The sequence below is a fragment of the Paramisgurnus dabryanus genome, chromosome 14 (assembly GCF_030506205.2).
Source record: "Paramisgurnus dabryanus chromosome 14, PD_genome_1.1, whole genome shotgun sequence".
NCBI lineage: Eukaryota > Metazoa > Chordata > Actinopteri > Cypriniformes > Cobitidae > Paramisgurnus > Paramisgurnus dabryanus.
Window position 1 is genome coordinate 38,212,958 of NC_133350.1, and position 13,212 is coordinate 38,226,169.

Below are 13,212 nucleotides of genomic sequence, written 5' to 3' on the forward strand. Positions count from 1 at the left end.
AGACAATGTGAAGGTTTCTGTAGTGTAGTGGTTATCACGTTCGCCTCACACGCGAAAGGTCCTCGGTTCGAAACCGAGCAGAAACAAAGCTTGCCTTTTAGCCTGAAACGAGTTGAGATCTGTTTAGGTAAAAGGTTACATAATTTCCTTCCAAGATAATTCAAAGAAAGTGTAAACCTCAACTTCAGCCTTGCTTGGCTCCCCTGCTTTAATTTTTGTAGGTATTATCACATTCGCCAGAACAGTGCACACAATTCAAAGCAATTCAAATGCCACTCATTCGATAAGTCGTGGCTTGAGTCGTACTGCAGTTTCAAAGCTACATCCAATAGAAGGATTCATCCTGTTCAATTCACCTCACAAGTGATATATGGGCAGTTTTGACGTGGCCAAAAGGGGTTTTCCCTTAAAAGTGTGGCTTAGAGAGAATATATACGGCATGATGTGTCAAAACAGCCGTCTTTCATCGGTGGCAAGTTTCTGTGGTGTAGTGGTAATCACGTTCGCTTTACACGCGAAAGGTCCTCGGTTCGAAACCGAGCAGTAACAATAGCCTGGTTTTGAAGCAAAGCAAGTCGAATGCCGTTCATTTGAAACGTAGCTGTATTTCAAATATCAGTATTTATAGAGTAATGGTCAAGTTCCACCAGTAAAAGCTGAGCTTGCATCTTTTCCTGTTGTGTTAATGACATTCAGTGATTTAACCATACATGTGAAAGTTTGAAATTGGGCAGTAGCAGGTTGCCCCTTTAGATTTTAAGTGACATTGAAATGTAAAACATGATAAAATCTGTATGAAATAAGATGACAAAGGTGGATATATGTTTCCTTAAATCAGCGACTATTAGGTTCAACTAAAAAGCGAGAGGTCCTACTGTTGGAAGCCCATCAGGAACGATGTGTGGTTTCTTACACAAAAGCAAGCCAAATGCCACTCATCTGAAAAGTCGTGGCTTGAGTCGTACAGCACTTTCAAAGTGACATTCGATGGTAGGTTTCAGCCTGTCCCATTCACCTCACAAGTGAAATATGGGCAGTTTTGAAGTGGCCAAAAGAGTTTTTCCCGCAAAGTGTGGCTCACAGAGAAAATATGTGGCAAAATCTGTCAAAACAGCAGAGTTTCATGAAAGGCAGGTTTCTGTAGTGTAGTGGTTATCACGTTCGCCTAACACGCGAAAGGTCCTCGGTTCGAAACCGAGCAGAAATAACCCAAAGTTTTTACAAAAATGCGAGTCAAATGTCATTCATGGGATAAGTTTGTGCTTGTGTCTTGAAGTGCTTTCAGAGATACACGCAGGTGTAGATTTTAGGCCTTCACATTCACCTCGCACGTGAAAAACGATCGGTTCGAAAGTGGGTGAAAAACATCGGCCATTAGGGAGTTTTTGCAAAGAGAGAAAATTCGCAGAACATCTATGGAACAACCAGGCTAAGAAAATGTGAAGGTTTCTGTAGTGTAGTGGTTATCACGTTCGCCTCACACGCGAAAGGTCCTCGGTTCGAAACCGAGCAGAAACAAAGCTTGCCTTTTAGCCTGAAACGAGTTGAGATCTGTTTAGGTAAAAGGTTACATAATTTCCTTCCAAGATAATTCAAAGAAAGTGTAAACCTCAACTTCAGCCTTGCTTGGCTCCCCTGCTTTAATTTTTGTAGGTATTATCACATTCGCCAGAACAGTGCACACAATTCAAAGCAATTCAAATGCCACTCATTCGATAAGTCGTGGCTTGAGTGGTACTGCAGTTTCAAAGCTACATCCAATAGAAGGATTCATCCTGTTCAGTTCACCTCACAAGTGATATATGGGCAGTTTTGACGTGGCCAAAAGGGGTTTTCCTTTAAAAGTGTGGCTTAGAGAGAATATATACGGCATGATGTGTCAAAACAGCCGTCTTTCATCGGTGGCAAGTTTCTGTAGTGTAGTGGTAATCACGTTCGCTTTACACGCGAAAGGTCCTCGGTTCGAAACCGAGCAGAAACAATAGCCTGGTTTTGAAGCAAAGCAAGTCGAATGCCGTTCATTTGAAACGTAGCTGTATTTCAAATATCAGTATTTATAGAGTAATGGTCAAGTTCCACCAGTAAAAAGCTGAGCTTGCATCTTTTCCTTTAGGGTTAATGACATTCAGTGATTTAACCATACATGTGAAAGTTTGAAATTGGGCAGTAGCAGGTTGCCCCTTTAGAATTTAAGTGACATTGAAATGTAAAACATGATAAAATCTGTATGAAATAAGATGACAAAGGTGGATATATGTTTCCTTAAATCAGCGACTATTAGGTTCAACTAAAAAGCGAGAGGTCCTACTGTTGGAAGCCCATCAGGAACGATGTGTGGTTTCTTACACAAAAGCAAGCCAAATGCCACTCATCTGAAAAGTCGTGGCTTGAGTCGTACAGCACTTTCAAAGTGACATTCGATGGTAGGTTTCAGCCTGTCCCATTCACCTCACAAGTGAAATATGGGCAGTTTTGAAGTGGCCAAAAGAGTTTTTCCCGCAAAGTGTGGCTCACAGAGAAAATATGTGGCAAAATCTGTCAAAACAGCAGAGTTTCGTGAAAGGCAGGTTTCTGTAGTGTAGTGGTTATCACGTTCGCCTAACACGCGAAAGGTCCTCGGTTCGAAACCGAGCAGAAACAACCCAAAGTTTTTACAAAAATGCGAGTCAAATGTCATTCATGGGATAAGTTTGTGCTTGTGTCCTGAAGTGCTTTCAGAGATACACGCAGGTGTAGATTTTAGGCCTTCACATTCACCTCGCACGTGAAAAACGATCGGTTCGAAAGTGGGTGAAAAACATCGGCCATTAGGGAGTTTTTGCAAAGAGAGAAAATTCGCAGAACATCTATGGAACAACCAGGCTAAGACAATGTGAAGGTTTCTGTAGTGTAGTGGTTATCACGTTCGCCTCACACGCGAAAGGTCCTCGGTTCGAAACCGAGCAGAAACAAAGCTTGCCTTTTAGCCTGAAACGAGTTGAGATCTGTTTAGGTAAAAGGTTACATAATTTCCTTCCAAGATAATTCAAAGAAAGTGTAAACCTCAACTTCAGCCTTGCTTGGCTCCCCTGCTTTAATTTTTGTAGGTATTATCACATTCGCCAGAACAGTGCACACAATTCAAAGCAATCCAAATGCCACTCATTCGATAAGTCGTGGCTTGAGTCGTACTGCAGTTTCAAAGCTACATCCAATAGAAGGATTCATCCTGTCCAATTCACCTCACAAGTGATATATGGGCAGTTTTGACGTGGCCAAAAGGGGTTTTCCCTTAAAAGTGTGGCTTAGAGAAAATATATACGGCATGATGTGTCAAAACAGCCGTCTTTCATCGGTGGCAAGTTTCTGTAGTGTAGTGGTAATCACGTTCGCTTTACACGTGAAAGGTCCTCGGTTCGAAACCGAGCAGAAACAATAGCCTGGTTTTGAAGCAAAGCAAGTCGAATGCCGTTCATTTGAAACGTAGCTGTATTTCAAATATCAGTATTTATAGAGTAATGGTCAAGTTCCACCAGTAAAAAGCTGAGCTTGCATCTTTTCCTTTAGGGTTAATGACATTCAGTGATTTAACCATACATGTGAAAGTTTGAAATTGGGCAGTAGCAGGTTGCCCCTTTAGAATTTAAGTGACATTGAAATGTAAAACATGATAAAATCTGTATGAAATAAGATGACAAAGGTGGATATATGTTTCCTTAAATCAGCGACTATTAGGTTCAACTAAAAAGCGAGAGGTCCTACTGTTGGAAGCCCATCAGGAACGATGTGTGGTTTCTTACACAAAAGCAAGCCAAATGCCACTCATCTGAAAAGTCGTGGCTTGAGTCGTACAGCACTTTCAAAGTGACATTCGATGGTAGGTTTCAGCCTGTCCCATTCACCTCACAAGTGAAATATGGGCAGTTTTGAAGTGGCCAAAAGAGTTTTTCCCGCAAAGTGTGGCTCACAGAGAAAATATGTGGCAAAATCTGTCAAAACAGCAGAGTTTCATGAAAGGCAGGTTTCTGTAGTGTAGTGGTTATCACGTTCGCCTAACACGCGAAAGGTCCTCGGTTCGAAACCGAGCAGAAACAACCCAAAGTTTTTACAAAAATGCGAGTCAAATGTCATTCATGGGATAAGTTTGTGCTTGTGTCTTGAAGTGCTTTCAGAGATACACGCAGGTGTAGATTTTAGGCCTTCACATTCACCTCGCACGTGAAAAACGATCGGTTCGAAAGTGGGTGAAAAACATCGGCCATTAGGGAGTTTTTGCAAAGAGAGAAAATTCGCAGAACATCTATGGAACAACCAGGCTAAGAAAATGTGAAGGTTTCTGTAGTGTAGTGGTTATCACGTTCGCCTCACACGCGAAAGGTCCTCGGTTCGAAACCGAGCAGAAACAAAGCTTGCCTTTTAGCCTGAAACGAGTTGAGATCTGTTTAGGTAAAAGGTTACATAATTTCCTTCCAAGATAATTCAAAGAAAGTGTAAACCTCAACTTCAGCCTTGCTTGGCTCCCCTGCTTTAATTTTTGTAGGTATTATCACATTCGCCAGAACAGTGCACACAATTCAAAGCAATTCAAATGCCACTCATTCGATAAGTCGTGGCTTGAGTGGTACTGCAGTTTCAAAGCTACATCCAATAGAAGGATTCATCCTGTTCAATTCACCTCACAAGTGATATATGGGCAGTTTTGACGTGGCCAAAAGGGGTTTTCCTTTAAAAGTGTGGCTTAGAGAGAATATATACGGCATGATGTGTCAAAACAGCCGTCTTACATCAGTGGCAAGTTTCTGTAGTGTAGTGGTAATCACGTTCGCTTTACACGCGAAAGGTCCTCGGTTCGAAACCGAGCAGAAACAATAGCCTGGTTTTGAAGCAAAGCAAGTCGAATGCCGTTCATTTGAAACGTAGCTGTATTTCAAATATCAGTATTTATAGAGTAATGGTCAAGTTCCACCAGTAAAAAGCTGAGCTTGCATCTTTTCCTTTAGGGTTAATGACATTCAGTGATTTAACCATACATGTGAAAGTTTGAAATTGGGCAGTAGCAGGTTGCCCCTTTAGAATTTAAGTGACATTGAAATGTAAAACATGATAAAATCTGTATGAAATAAGATGACAAAGGTGGATATATGTTTCCTTAAATCAGCGACTATTAGGTTCAACTAAAAAGCGAGAGGTCCTACTGTTGGAAGCCCATCAGGAACGATGTGTGGTTTCTTACACAAAAGCAAGCCAAATGCCACTCATCTGAAAAGTCGTGGCTTGAGTCGTACAGCACTTTCAAAGTGACATTCGATGGTAGGTTTCAGCCTGTCCCATTCACCTCACAAGTGAAATATGGGCAGTTTTGAAGTGGCCAAAAGAGTTTTTCCCGCAAAGTGTGGCTCACAGAGAAAATATGTGGCAAAATCTGTCAAAACAGCAGAGTTTCGTGAAAGGCAGGTTTCTGTAGTGTAGTGGTTATCACGTTCGCCTAACACGCGAAAGGTCCTCGGTTCGAAACCGAGCAGAAACAACCCAAAGTTTTTACAAAAATGCGAGTCAAATGTCATTCATGGGATAAGTTTGTGCTTGTGTCCTGAAGTGCTTTCAGAGATACACGCAGGTGTAGATTTTAGGCCTTCACATTCACCTCGCACGTGAAAAACGATCGGTTCGAAAGTGGGTGAAAAACATCGGCCATTAGGGAGTTTTTGCAAAGAGAGAAAATTCGCAGAACATCTATGGAACAACCAGGCTCAGACAATGTGAAGGTTTCTGTAGTGTAGTGGTTATCACGTTCGCCTCACACGCGAAAGGTCCTTGGTTCGAAACCGAGCAGAAACAAAGCTTGCCTTTTAGCCTGAAACGAGTTGAGATCTGTTTAGGTAAAAGGTTACATAATTTCCTTCCAAGATAATTCAAAGAAAGTGTAAACCTCAACTTCAGCCTTGCTTGGCTCCCCTGCTTTAATTTTTGTAGGTATTATCACATTCGCCAGAACAGTGCACACAATTCAAAGCAATTCAAATGCCACTCATTCGATAAGTCGTGGCTTGAGTCGTACTGCAGTTTCAAAGCTACATCCAATAGAAGGATTCATCCTGTTCAATTCACCTCACAAGTGATATATGGGCAGTTTTGACGTGGCCAAAAGGGGTTTTCGTTTAAAAGTGTGGCTTAGAGAGAATATATACGGCATGATGTGTCAAAACAGCCGTCTTACATCAGTGGCAAGTTTCTGTACTGTAGTGGTAATCACGTTCGCTTTACACGCGAAAGGTCCTCGGTTCGAAACCGAGCAGAAACAATAGCCTGGTTTTGAAGCAAAGCAAGTCGAATGCCGTTCATTTGAAACGTAGCTGTATTTCAAATATCAGTATTTATAGAGTAATGGTCAAGTTCCACCAGTAAAAAGCTGAGCTTGCATCTTTTCCTTTAGGGTTAATGACATTCAGTGATTTAACCATACATGTGAAAGTTTGAAATTGGGCAGTAGCAGGTTGCCCCTTTAGAATTTAAGTGACATTGAAATGTAAAACATGATAAAATCTGTATGAAATAAGATGACAAAGGTGGATATATGTTTCCTTAAATCAGCGACTATTAGGTTCAACTAAAAAGCGAGAGGTCCTACTGTTGGAAGCCCATCAGGAACGATGTGTGGTTTCTTACACAAAAGCAGGCCAAATGCCACTCATCTGAAAAGTCGTGGCTTGAGTCGTACAGCACTTTCAAAGTGACATTCGATGGTAGGTTTCAGCCTGTCCCATTCACCTCACAAGTGAAATATGGGCAGTTTTGAAGTGGCCAAAAGAGTTTTTCCCGCAAAGTGTGGCTCACAGAGAAAATATGTGGCAAAATCTGTCAAAACAGCAGAGTTTCGTGAAAGGCAGGTTTCTGTAGTGTAGTGGTTATCACGTTCGCCTAACACGCGAAAGGTCCTCGGTTCGAAACCGAGCAGAAACAACCCAAAGTTTTTACAAAAATGCGAGTCAAATGTCATTCATGGCATAAGTTTGTGCTTGTGTCTTGAAGTGCTTTCAGAGATACACGCAGGTGTAGATTTTAGGCCTTCACATTCACCTCGCACGTGAAAAACGATCGGTTCGAAAGTGGGTGAAAAACATCGGCCATTAGGGAGTTTTTGCAAAGAGAGAAAATTCGCAGAACATCTATGGAACAACCAGGCTAAGACAATGTGAAGGTTTCTGTAGTGTAGTGGTTATCACGTTCGCCTCACACGCGAAAGGTCCTCGGTTCGAAACCGAGCAGAAACAAAGCTTGCCTTTTAGCCTGAAACGAGTTGAGATCTGTTTAGGTAAAAGGTTACATAATTTCCTTCCAAGATAATTCAAAGAAAGTGTAAACCTCAACTTCAGCCTTGCTTGGCTCCCCTGCTTTAATTTTTGTAGGTATTATCACATTCGCCAGAACAGTGCACACAATTCAAAGCAATCCAAATGCCACTCATTCGATAAGTCGTGGCTTGAGTCGTACTGCAGTTTCAAAGCTACATCCAATAGAAGGATTCATCCCGTCCAATTCACCTCACAAGTGATATATGGGCAGTTTTGACGTGGCCAAAAGGGGTTTTCCCTTAAAAGTGTGGCTTAGAGAGAATATATACGGCATGATGTGGCAAAAAAGCCGTCTTTCATCGGTGGCAAGTTTCTGTGGTGTAGTGGTAATCACGTTCGCTTTACACGCGAAAGGTCCTCGGTTCGAAACCGAGCAGAAACAATAGCCTGGTTTTGAAGCAAAGCAAGTCGAATGCCGTTCATTTGAAACGTAGCTGTATTTCAAATATCAGTATTTATAGAGTAATGGTCAAGTTCCACCAGTAAAAAGCTGAGCTTGCATCTTTTCCTTTAGGGTTAATGACATTCAGTGATTTAACCATACATGTGAAAGTTTGAAATTGGGCAGTAGCAGGTTGCCCCTTTAGAATTTAAGTGACATTGAAATGTAAAACATGATAAAATCTGTATGAAATAAGATGACAAAGGTGGATATATGTTTCCTTAAATCAGCGACTATTAGGTTCAACTAAAAAGCGAGAGGTCCTACTGTTGGAAGCCCATCAGGAACGATGTGTGGTTTCTTACACAAAAGCAAGCCAAATGCCACTCATCTGAAAAGTCGTGGCTTGAGTCGTACAGCACTTTCAAAGTGACATTCGATGGTAGGTTTCAGCCTGTCCCATTCACCTCACAAGTGAAATATGGGCAGTTTTGAAGTGGCCAAAAGAGTTTTTCCCGCAAAGTGTGGCTCACAGAGAAAATATGTGGCAAAATCTGTCAAAACAGCAGAGTTTTGTGAAAGGCAGGTTTCTGTAGTGTAGTGGTTATCACGTTCGCCTAACACGCGAAAGGTCCTCGGTTCGAAACCGAGCAGAAACAACCCAAAGTTTTTACAAAAATGCGAGTCAAATGTCATTCATGGGATAAGTTTGTGCTTGTGTCTTGAAGTGCTTTCAGAGATACACGCAGGTGTAGATTTTAGGCCTTCACATTCACCTCGCACGTGAAAAACGATCGGTTCGAAAGTGGGTGAAAAACATCGGCCATTAGGGAGTTTTTGCAAAGAGAGAAAATTCGCAGAACATCTATGGAACAACCAGGCTAAGACAATGTGAAGGTTTCTGTAGTGTAGTGGTTATCACGTTCGCCTCACACGCGAAAGGTCCTCGGTTCGAAACCGAGCAGAAACAAAGCTTGCCTTTTAGCCTGAAACGAGTTGAGATCTGTTTAGGTAAAAGGTTACATAATTTCCTTCCAAGATAATTCAAAGAAAGTGTAAACCTCAACTTCAGCCTTGCTTGGCTCCCCTGCTTTAATTTTTGTAGGTATTATCACATTCGCCAGAACAGTGCACACAATTCAAAGCAATTCAAATGCCACTCATTCGATAAGTCGTGGCTTGAGTCGTACTGCAGTTTCAAAGCTACATCCAATAGAAGGATTCATCCTGTTCAATTCACCTCACAAGTGATATATGGGCAGTTTTGACGTGGCCAAAAGGGGTTTTCCTTTAAAAGTGTGGCTTAGAGAGAATATATACGGCATGATGTGTCAAAACAGCCGTCTTAAATCGGTGACAAGTTTCTGTAGTGTAGTGGTAATCACGTTCGCTTTACACGCGAAAGGTCCTCGGTTCGAAACCGAGCAGAAACAATAGCCTGGTTTTGAAGCAAAGCAAGTCGAATGCCGTTCATTTGAAACGTAGCTGTATTTCAAATATCAGTATTTATAGAGTAATGGTCAAGTTCCACCAGTAAAAAGCTGAGCTTGCATCTTTTCCTGTAGTGTTAATGACATTCAGTGATTTAACCATACATGTGAAAGTTTGAAATTGGGCAGTAGCAGGTTGCCCCTTTAGATTTTAAGTGACATTGAAATGTAAAACATGATAAAATCTGTATGAAATAAGATGACAAAGGTGGATATATGTTTCCTTAAATCAGCGACTATTAGGTTCAACTAAAAAGCGAGAGGTCCTACTGTTGGAAGCCCATCAGGAACGATGTGTGGTTTCTTACACAAAAGCAAGCCAAATGCCACTCATCTGAAAAGTCGTGGCTTGAGTCGTACAGCACTTTCAAAGTTACATTCGATGGTAGGTTTCAGCCTGTCCCATTCACCTCACAAGTGAAATATAGGCAGTTTTGAAGTGGCCAAAAGAGTTTTTCCCGCAAAGTGTGGCTCATAGAGAAAATATGTGGCAAAATCTGTCAAAACAGCCGAGTTTCATGAAAGGCATGTTTCTGTAGTGTAGTGGTTATCACGTTCGCCTAACACGCGAAAGGTCCTCGGTTCGAAACCGAGCAGAAACAACCCAAAGTTTTTACAAAAATGCGAGTCAAATGTCATTCATGGGATGTGTTTGTGCTTGTGTCTTGAAGCGCTTCCAGAGATACACGCAGGTGTAGATTTTAGGCCTTCACATTCACCTCGCATGTGAAAAACAATCGGTTCGAAAGTGGGTGAAAAACATCGGCCATTAGGGAGTTTTTGCAAATAGAGAAAATGCGCAGAACATCTATGAAACAACCAGGCGAAGGCAATGTGAAGGTTTCTGTTGTGTAGTGGTTATCACGTTCGCCTCACACGCGAAAGGTCCTCGGTTCGAAACCGAGCAGAAACAAAGCTTGCCTTTTAGCCTGAAACGAGTTGAGATCTGTTTAGGTAAAAGTTTACATAATTTCCTTCCAAGATAATTCAAAGAAAGTGTAACCCTCAACTTCAGCCTTGCTTGGCTCCCCTGCTTTAAATTTTGTAGGTATTATCACATTCGCCAGAACAGTGCACACAATTCAAAGCAATCCAAATGCCACTCATTCGATAAGTCGTGGCTTGAGTCGTACTGCAGTTTCAAAGCTACATCCAATAGAAGGATTCATCCTGTCCAATTCACCTCACAAGTGATATATGGGCAGTTTTGACGTGGCCAAAAGGGGTTTTCCCTTAAAAGTGTGGCTTAGAGAAAATATATACGGCATGATGTGTCAAAACAGCCGTCTTTCATCGGTGGCAAGTTTCTGTAGTGTAGTGGTAATCACGTTCGCTTTACACGCGAAAGGTCCTCGGTTCGAAACCGAGCAGAAACAATAGCCTGGTTTTGAAGCAAAGCAAGTCGAATGCCGTTCATTTGAAACGTAGCTGTATTTCAAATATCAGTATTTATAGAGTAATGGTCAAGTTCCACCAGTAAAAAGCTGAGCTTGCATCTTTTCCTTTAGGGTTAATGACATTCAGTGATTTAACCATACATGTGAAAGTTTGAAATTGGGCAGTAGCAGGTTGCCCCTTTAGAATTTAAGTGACATTGAAATGTAAAACATGATAAAATCTGTATGAAATAAGATGACAAAGGTGGATATATGTTTCCTTAAATCAGCGACTATTAGGTTCAACTAAAAAGCGAGAGGTCCTACTGTTGGAAGCCCATCAGGAACGATGTGTGGTTTCTTACACAAAAGCAAGCCAAATGCCACTCATCTGAAAAGTCGTGGCTTGAGTCGTACAGCACTTTCAAAGTTACATTCGATGGTAGGTTTCAGCCTGTCCCATTCACCTCACAAGTGAAATATGGGCAGTTTTGAAGTGGCCAAAAGAGTTTTTCCCGCAAAGTGTGGCTCATAGAGAAAATATGTGGCAAAATCTGTCAAAACAGCCGAGTTTCGTGAAAGGCATGTTTCTGTAGTGTAGTGGTTATCACGTTCGCCTAACACGCGAAAGGTCATCGGTTCGAAACCGAGCAGAAACAACCCAAAGTTTTTACAAAAATGCGAGTCAAATGTCATTCATGGGATGTGTTTGTGCTTGTGTCTTGAAGCGCTTTCAGAGATACACGCAGGTGTAGATTTTAGGCCTTCACATTCACCTCGCACGTGAAAAACGATCGGTTCGAAAGTGGGTGAAAAACATCGGCCATTAGGGAGTTTTTGCAAAGAGAGAAAATGCGCAGAACATCTATGAAACAACCAGGCGAAGGCAATGTGAAGGTTTCTGTAGTGTAGTGGTTATCATGTTCGCCTCACACGCGAAAGGTCCTCGGTTCGAAACCGAGCAGAAACAAAGCTTGCCTTTTAGCCTGAAACGAGTTGAGATCTGTTTAGGTAAAAGTTTACATAATTTCCTTCCAAGATAATTCAAAGAAAGTGTAACCCTCAACTTCAGCCTTGCTTGGCTCCCCTGCTTTAATTTTTGTAGGTATTATCACATTCGCCAGAACAGTGCACACAATTCAAAGCAATCCAAATGCCACTCATTCGATAAGTCGTGGCTTGAGTCATACTGCAGTTTCAAAGCTACATCCAATAGAAGGATTCATCCTGTCCAATTCACCTCACAAGTGATATATGGGCAAATTTGACGTGGCCAAAAGGGGTTTTCCCTTAAAAATGTGGCTTAGAGAGAATATATACGGCATGATGTGTCAAAACAGCCGTCTTTCATCGGTGGCAAGTTTCTGTGGTGTAGTGGTAATCACGTTCGCTTTACACGCGAAAGGTCCTCGGTTCGAAACCGAGCAGAAACAATAGCCTGGTTTTGAAGCAAAGCAAGTCGAATGCCGTTCATTTGAAACGTAGCTGTATTTCAAATATCAGTATTTATAGAGTAATGGTCAAGTTCCACCAGTAAAAAGCTGAGCTTGCATCTTTTCCTTTAGGGTTAATGACATTCAGTGATTTAACCATACATGTGAAAGTTTGAAATTGGGCAGTAGCAGGTTGCCCCTTTAGAATTTAAGTGACATTGAAATGTAAAACATGATAAAATCTGTATGAAATAAGATGACAAAGGTGGATATATGTTTCCTTAAATCAGCGACTATTAGGTTCAACTAAAAAGCGAGAGGTCCTACTGTTGGAAGCCCATCAGGAACGATGTGTGGTTTCTTACACAAAAGCAAGCCAAATGCCACTCATCTGAAAAGTCGTGGCTTGAGTCGTACAGCACTTTCAAAGTGACATTCGATGGTAGGTTTCAGCCTGTCCCATTCACCTCACAAGTGAAATATGGGCAGTTTTGAAGTGGCCAAAAGAGTTTTTCCCGCAAAGTGTGGCTCACAGAGAAAATATGTGGCAAAATCTGTCAAAACAGCAGAGTTTCATGAAAGGCAGGTTTCTGTAGTTTAGTGGTTATCACGTTCGCCTAACACGCGAAAGGTCCTCGGTTCGAAACCGAGCAGAAACAACCCAAAGTTTTTACAAAAATGCGAGTCAAATGTCATTCATGGGATAAGTTTGTGCTTGTGTCTTGAAGTGCTTTCAGAGATACACGCAGGTGTAGATTTTAGGCCTTCACATTCACCTCGCACGTGAAAAACGATCGGTTCGAAAGTGGGTGAAAAACATCGGCCATTAGGGAGTTTTTGCAAAGAGAGAAAATTCGCAGAACATCTATGGAACAACCAGGCTAAGACAATGTGAAGGTTTCTGTAGTGTAGTGGTTATCACGTTCGCCTCACACGCGAAAGGTCCTCGGTTCGAAACCGAGCAGAAACAAAGCTTGCCTTTTAGCCTGAAACGAGTTGAGATCTGTTTAGGTAAAAGGTTACATAATTTCCTTCCAAGATAATTCAAAGAAAGTGTAAACCTCAACTTCAGCCTTGCTTGGCTCCCCTGCTTTAATTTTTGTAGGTATTATCACATTCGCCAGAACAGTGCACACAATTCAAAGCAATTCAAATGCCACTCATTCGATAAGTCGTGGCTTGAGTCGTACTGCAGTTTCA

General features: G+C 41.7%; 28 non-coding genes across 28 annotated transcripts; all 28 read left to right on the forward strand.

Moving 5' to 3' along the window:
* Nucleotides 1-13: 13 nt before the first annotated feature.
* On the forward strand, nt 14-86 carry trnav-cac (transfer RNA valine (anticodon CAC)). Its single transcript has one exon. It is a non-coding gene; the product is annotated as a tRNA-Val (tRNA).
* Nucleotides 87-476: 390 nt separating this feature from the next.
* Nucleotides 477-549, forward strand: trnav-uac (transfer RNA valine (anticodon UAC)). Its single transcript has one exon. It is a non-coding gene; the product is annotated as a tRNA-Val (tRNA).
* A 585-nt stretch (nt 550-1,134) lies between these two features.
* On the forward strand, nt 1,135-1,207 carry trnav-aac (transfer RNA valine (anticodon AAC)). The gene has a single exon. It is a non-coding gene; the product is annotated as a tRNA-Val (tRNA).
* A 238-nt stretch (nt 1,208-1,445) lies between these two features.
* trnav-cac (transfer RNA valine (anticodon CAC)) lies at nt 1,446-1,518 on the forward strand. Its single transcript has one exon. It is a non-coding gene; the product is annotated as a tRNA-Val (tRNA).
* Nucleotides 1,519-1,908: 390 nt separating this feature from the next.
* trnav-uac (transfer RNA valine (anticodon UAC)) lies at nt 1,909-1,981 on the forward strand. The gene has a single exon. It is a non-coding gene; the product is annotated as a tRNA-Val (tRNA).
* Nucleotides 1,982-2,567: 586 nt separating this feature from the next.
* On the forward strand, nt 2,568-2,640 carry trnav-aac (transfer RNA valine (anticodon AAC)). The gene has a single exon. It is a non-coding gene; the product is annotated as a tRNA-Val (tRNA).
* Nucleotides 2,641-2,878: 238 nt separating this feature from the next.
* On the forward strand, nt 2,879-2,951 carry trnav-cac (transfer RNA valine (anticodon CAC)). The gene has a single exon. It is a non-coding gene; the product is annotated as a tRNA-Val (tRNA).
* Nucleotides 2,952-3,341: 390 nt separating this feature from the next.
* On the forward strand, nt 3,342-3,414 carry trnav-uac (transfer RNA valine (anticodon UAC)). Its single transcript has one exon. It is a non-coding gene; the product is annotated as a tRNA-Val (tRNA).
* A 586-nt stretch (nt 3,415-4,000) lies between these two features.
* On the forward strand, nt 4,001-4,073 carry trnav-aac (transfer RNA valine (anticodon AAC)). Its single transcript has one exon. It is a non-coding gene; the product is annotated as a tRNA-Val (tRNA).
* Nucleotides 4,074-4,311: 238 nt separating this feature from the next.
* Nucleotides 4,312-4,384, forward strand: trnav-cac (transfer RNA valine (anticodon CAC)). The gene has a single exon. It is a non-coding gene; the product is annotated as a tRNA-Val (tRNA).
* A 390-nt stretch (nt 4,385-4,774) lies between these two features.
* On the forward strand, nt 4,775-4,847 carry trnav-uac (transfer RNA valine (anticodon UAC)). Its single transcript has one exon. It is a non-coding gene; the product is annotated as a tRNA-Val (tRNA).
* Nucleotides 4,848-5,433: 586 nt separating this feature from the next.
* Nucleotides 5,434-5,506, forward strand: trnav-aac (transfer RNA valine (anticodon AAC)). The gene has a single exon. It is a non-coding gene; the product is annotated as a tRNA-Val (tRNA).
* A 238-nt stretch (nt 5,507-5,744) lies between these two features.
* On the forward strand, nt 5,745-5,817 carry trnav-cac (transfer RNA valine (anticodon CAC)). The gene has a single exon. It is a non-coding gene; the product is annotated as a tRNA-Val (tRNA).
* Nucleotides 5,818-6,207: 390 nt separating this feature from the next.
* trnav-uac (transfer RNA valine (anticodon UAC)) lies at nt 6,208-6,280 on the forward strand. Its single transcript has one exon. It is a non-coding gene; the product is annotated as a tRNA-Val (tRNA).
* Nucleotides 6,281-6,866: 586 nt separating this feature from the next.
* Nucleotides 6,867-6,939, forward strand: trnav-aac (transfer RNA valine (anticodon AAC)). The gene has a single exon. It is a non-coding gene; the product is annotated as a tRNA-Val (tRNA).
* A 238-nt stretch (nt 6,940-7,177) lies between these two features.
* trnav-cac (transfer RNA valine (anticodon CAC)) lies at nt 7,178-7,250 on the forward strand. The gene has a single exon. It is a non-coding gene; the product is annotated as a tRNA-Val (tRNA).
* A 390-nt stretch (nt 7,251-7,640) lies between these two features.
* On the forward strand, nt 7,641-7,713 carry trnav-uac (transfer RNA valine (anticodon UAC)). Its single transcript has one exon. It is a non-coding gene; the product is annotated as a tRNA-Val (tRNA).
* A 586-nt stretch (nt 7,714-8,299) lies between these two features.
* trnav-aac (transfer RNA valine (anticodon AAC)) lies at nt 8,300-8,372 on the forward strand. Its single transcript has one exon. It is a non-coding gene; the product is annotated as a tRNA-Val (tRNA).
* Nucleotides 8,373-8,610: 238 nt separating this feature from the next.
* trnav-cac (transfer RNA valine (anticodon CAC)) lies at nt 8,611-8,683 on the forward strand. The gene has a single exon. It is a non-coding gene; the product is annotated as a tRNA-Val (tRNA).
* A 390-nt stretch (nt 8,684-9,073) lies between these two features.
* trnav-uac (transfer RNA valine (anticodon UAC)) lies at nt 9,074-9,146 on the forward strand. The gene has a single exon. It is a non-coding gene; the product is annotated as a tRNA-Val (tRNA).
* A 586-nt stretch (nt 9,147-9,732) lies between these two features.
* trnav-aac (transfer RNA valine (anticodon AAC)) lies at nt 9,733-9,805 on the forward strand. The gene has a single exon. It is a non-coding gene; the product is annotated as a tRNA-Val (tRNA).
* Nucleotides 9,806-10,043: 238 nt separating this feature from the next.
* On the forward strand, nt 10,044-10,116 carry trnav-cac (transfer RNA valine (anticodon CAC)). The gene has a single exon. It is a non-coding gene; the product is annotated as a tRNA-Val (tRNA).
* A 390-nt stretch (nt 10,117-10,506) lies between these two features.
* On the forward strand, nt 10,507-10,579 carry trnav-uac (transfer RNA valine (anticodon UAC)). The gene has a single exon. It is a non-coding gene; the product is annotated as a tRNA-Val (tRNA).
* A 586-nt stretch (nt 10,580-11,165) lies between these two features.
* trnav-aac (transfer RNA valine (anticodon AAC)) lies at nt 11,166-11,238 on the forward strand. The gene has a single exon. It is a non-coding gene; the product is annotated as a tRNA-Val (tRNA).
* A 238-nt stretch (nt 11,239-11,476) lies between these two features.
* Nucleotides 11,477-11,549, forward strand: trnav-cac (transfer RNA valine (anticodon CAC)). The gene has a single exon. It is a non-coding gene; the product is annotated as a tRNA-Val (tRNA).
* Nucleotides 11,550-11,939: 390 nt separating this feature from the next.
* Nucleotides 11,940-12,012, forward strand: trnav-uac (transfer RNA valine (anticodon UAC)). Its single transcript has one exon. It is a non-coding gene; the product is annotated as a tRNA-Val (tRNA).
* A 586-nt stretch (nt 12,013-12,598) lies between these two features.
* trnav-aac (transfer RNA valine (anticodon AAC)) lies at nt 12,599-12,671 on the forward strand. The gene has a single exon. It is a non-coding gene; the product is annotated as a tRNA-Val (tRNA).
* A 238-nt stretch (nt 12,672-12,909) lies between these two features.
* On the forward strand, nt 12,910-12,982 carry trnav-cac (transfer RNA valine (anticodon CAC)). Its single transcript has one exon. It is a non-coding gene; the product is annotated as a tRNA-Val (tRNA).
* The last annotated feature ends 230 nt before the right edge of the window (nt 12,983-13,212 follow it).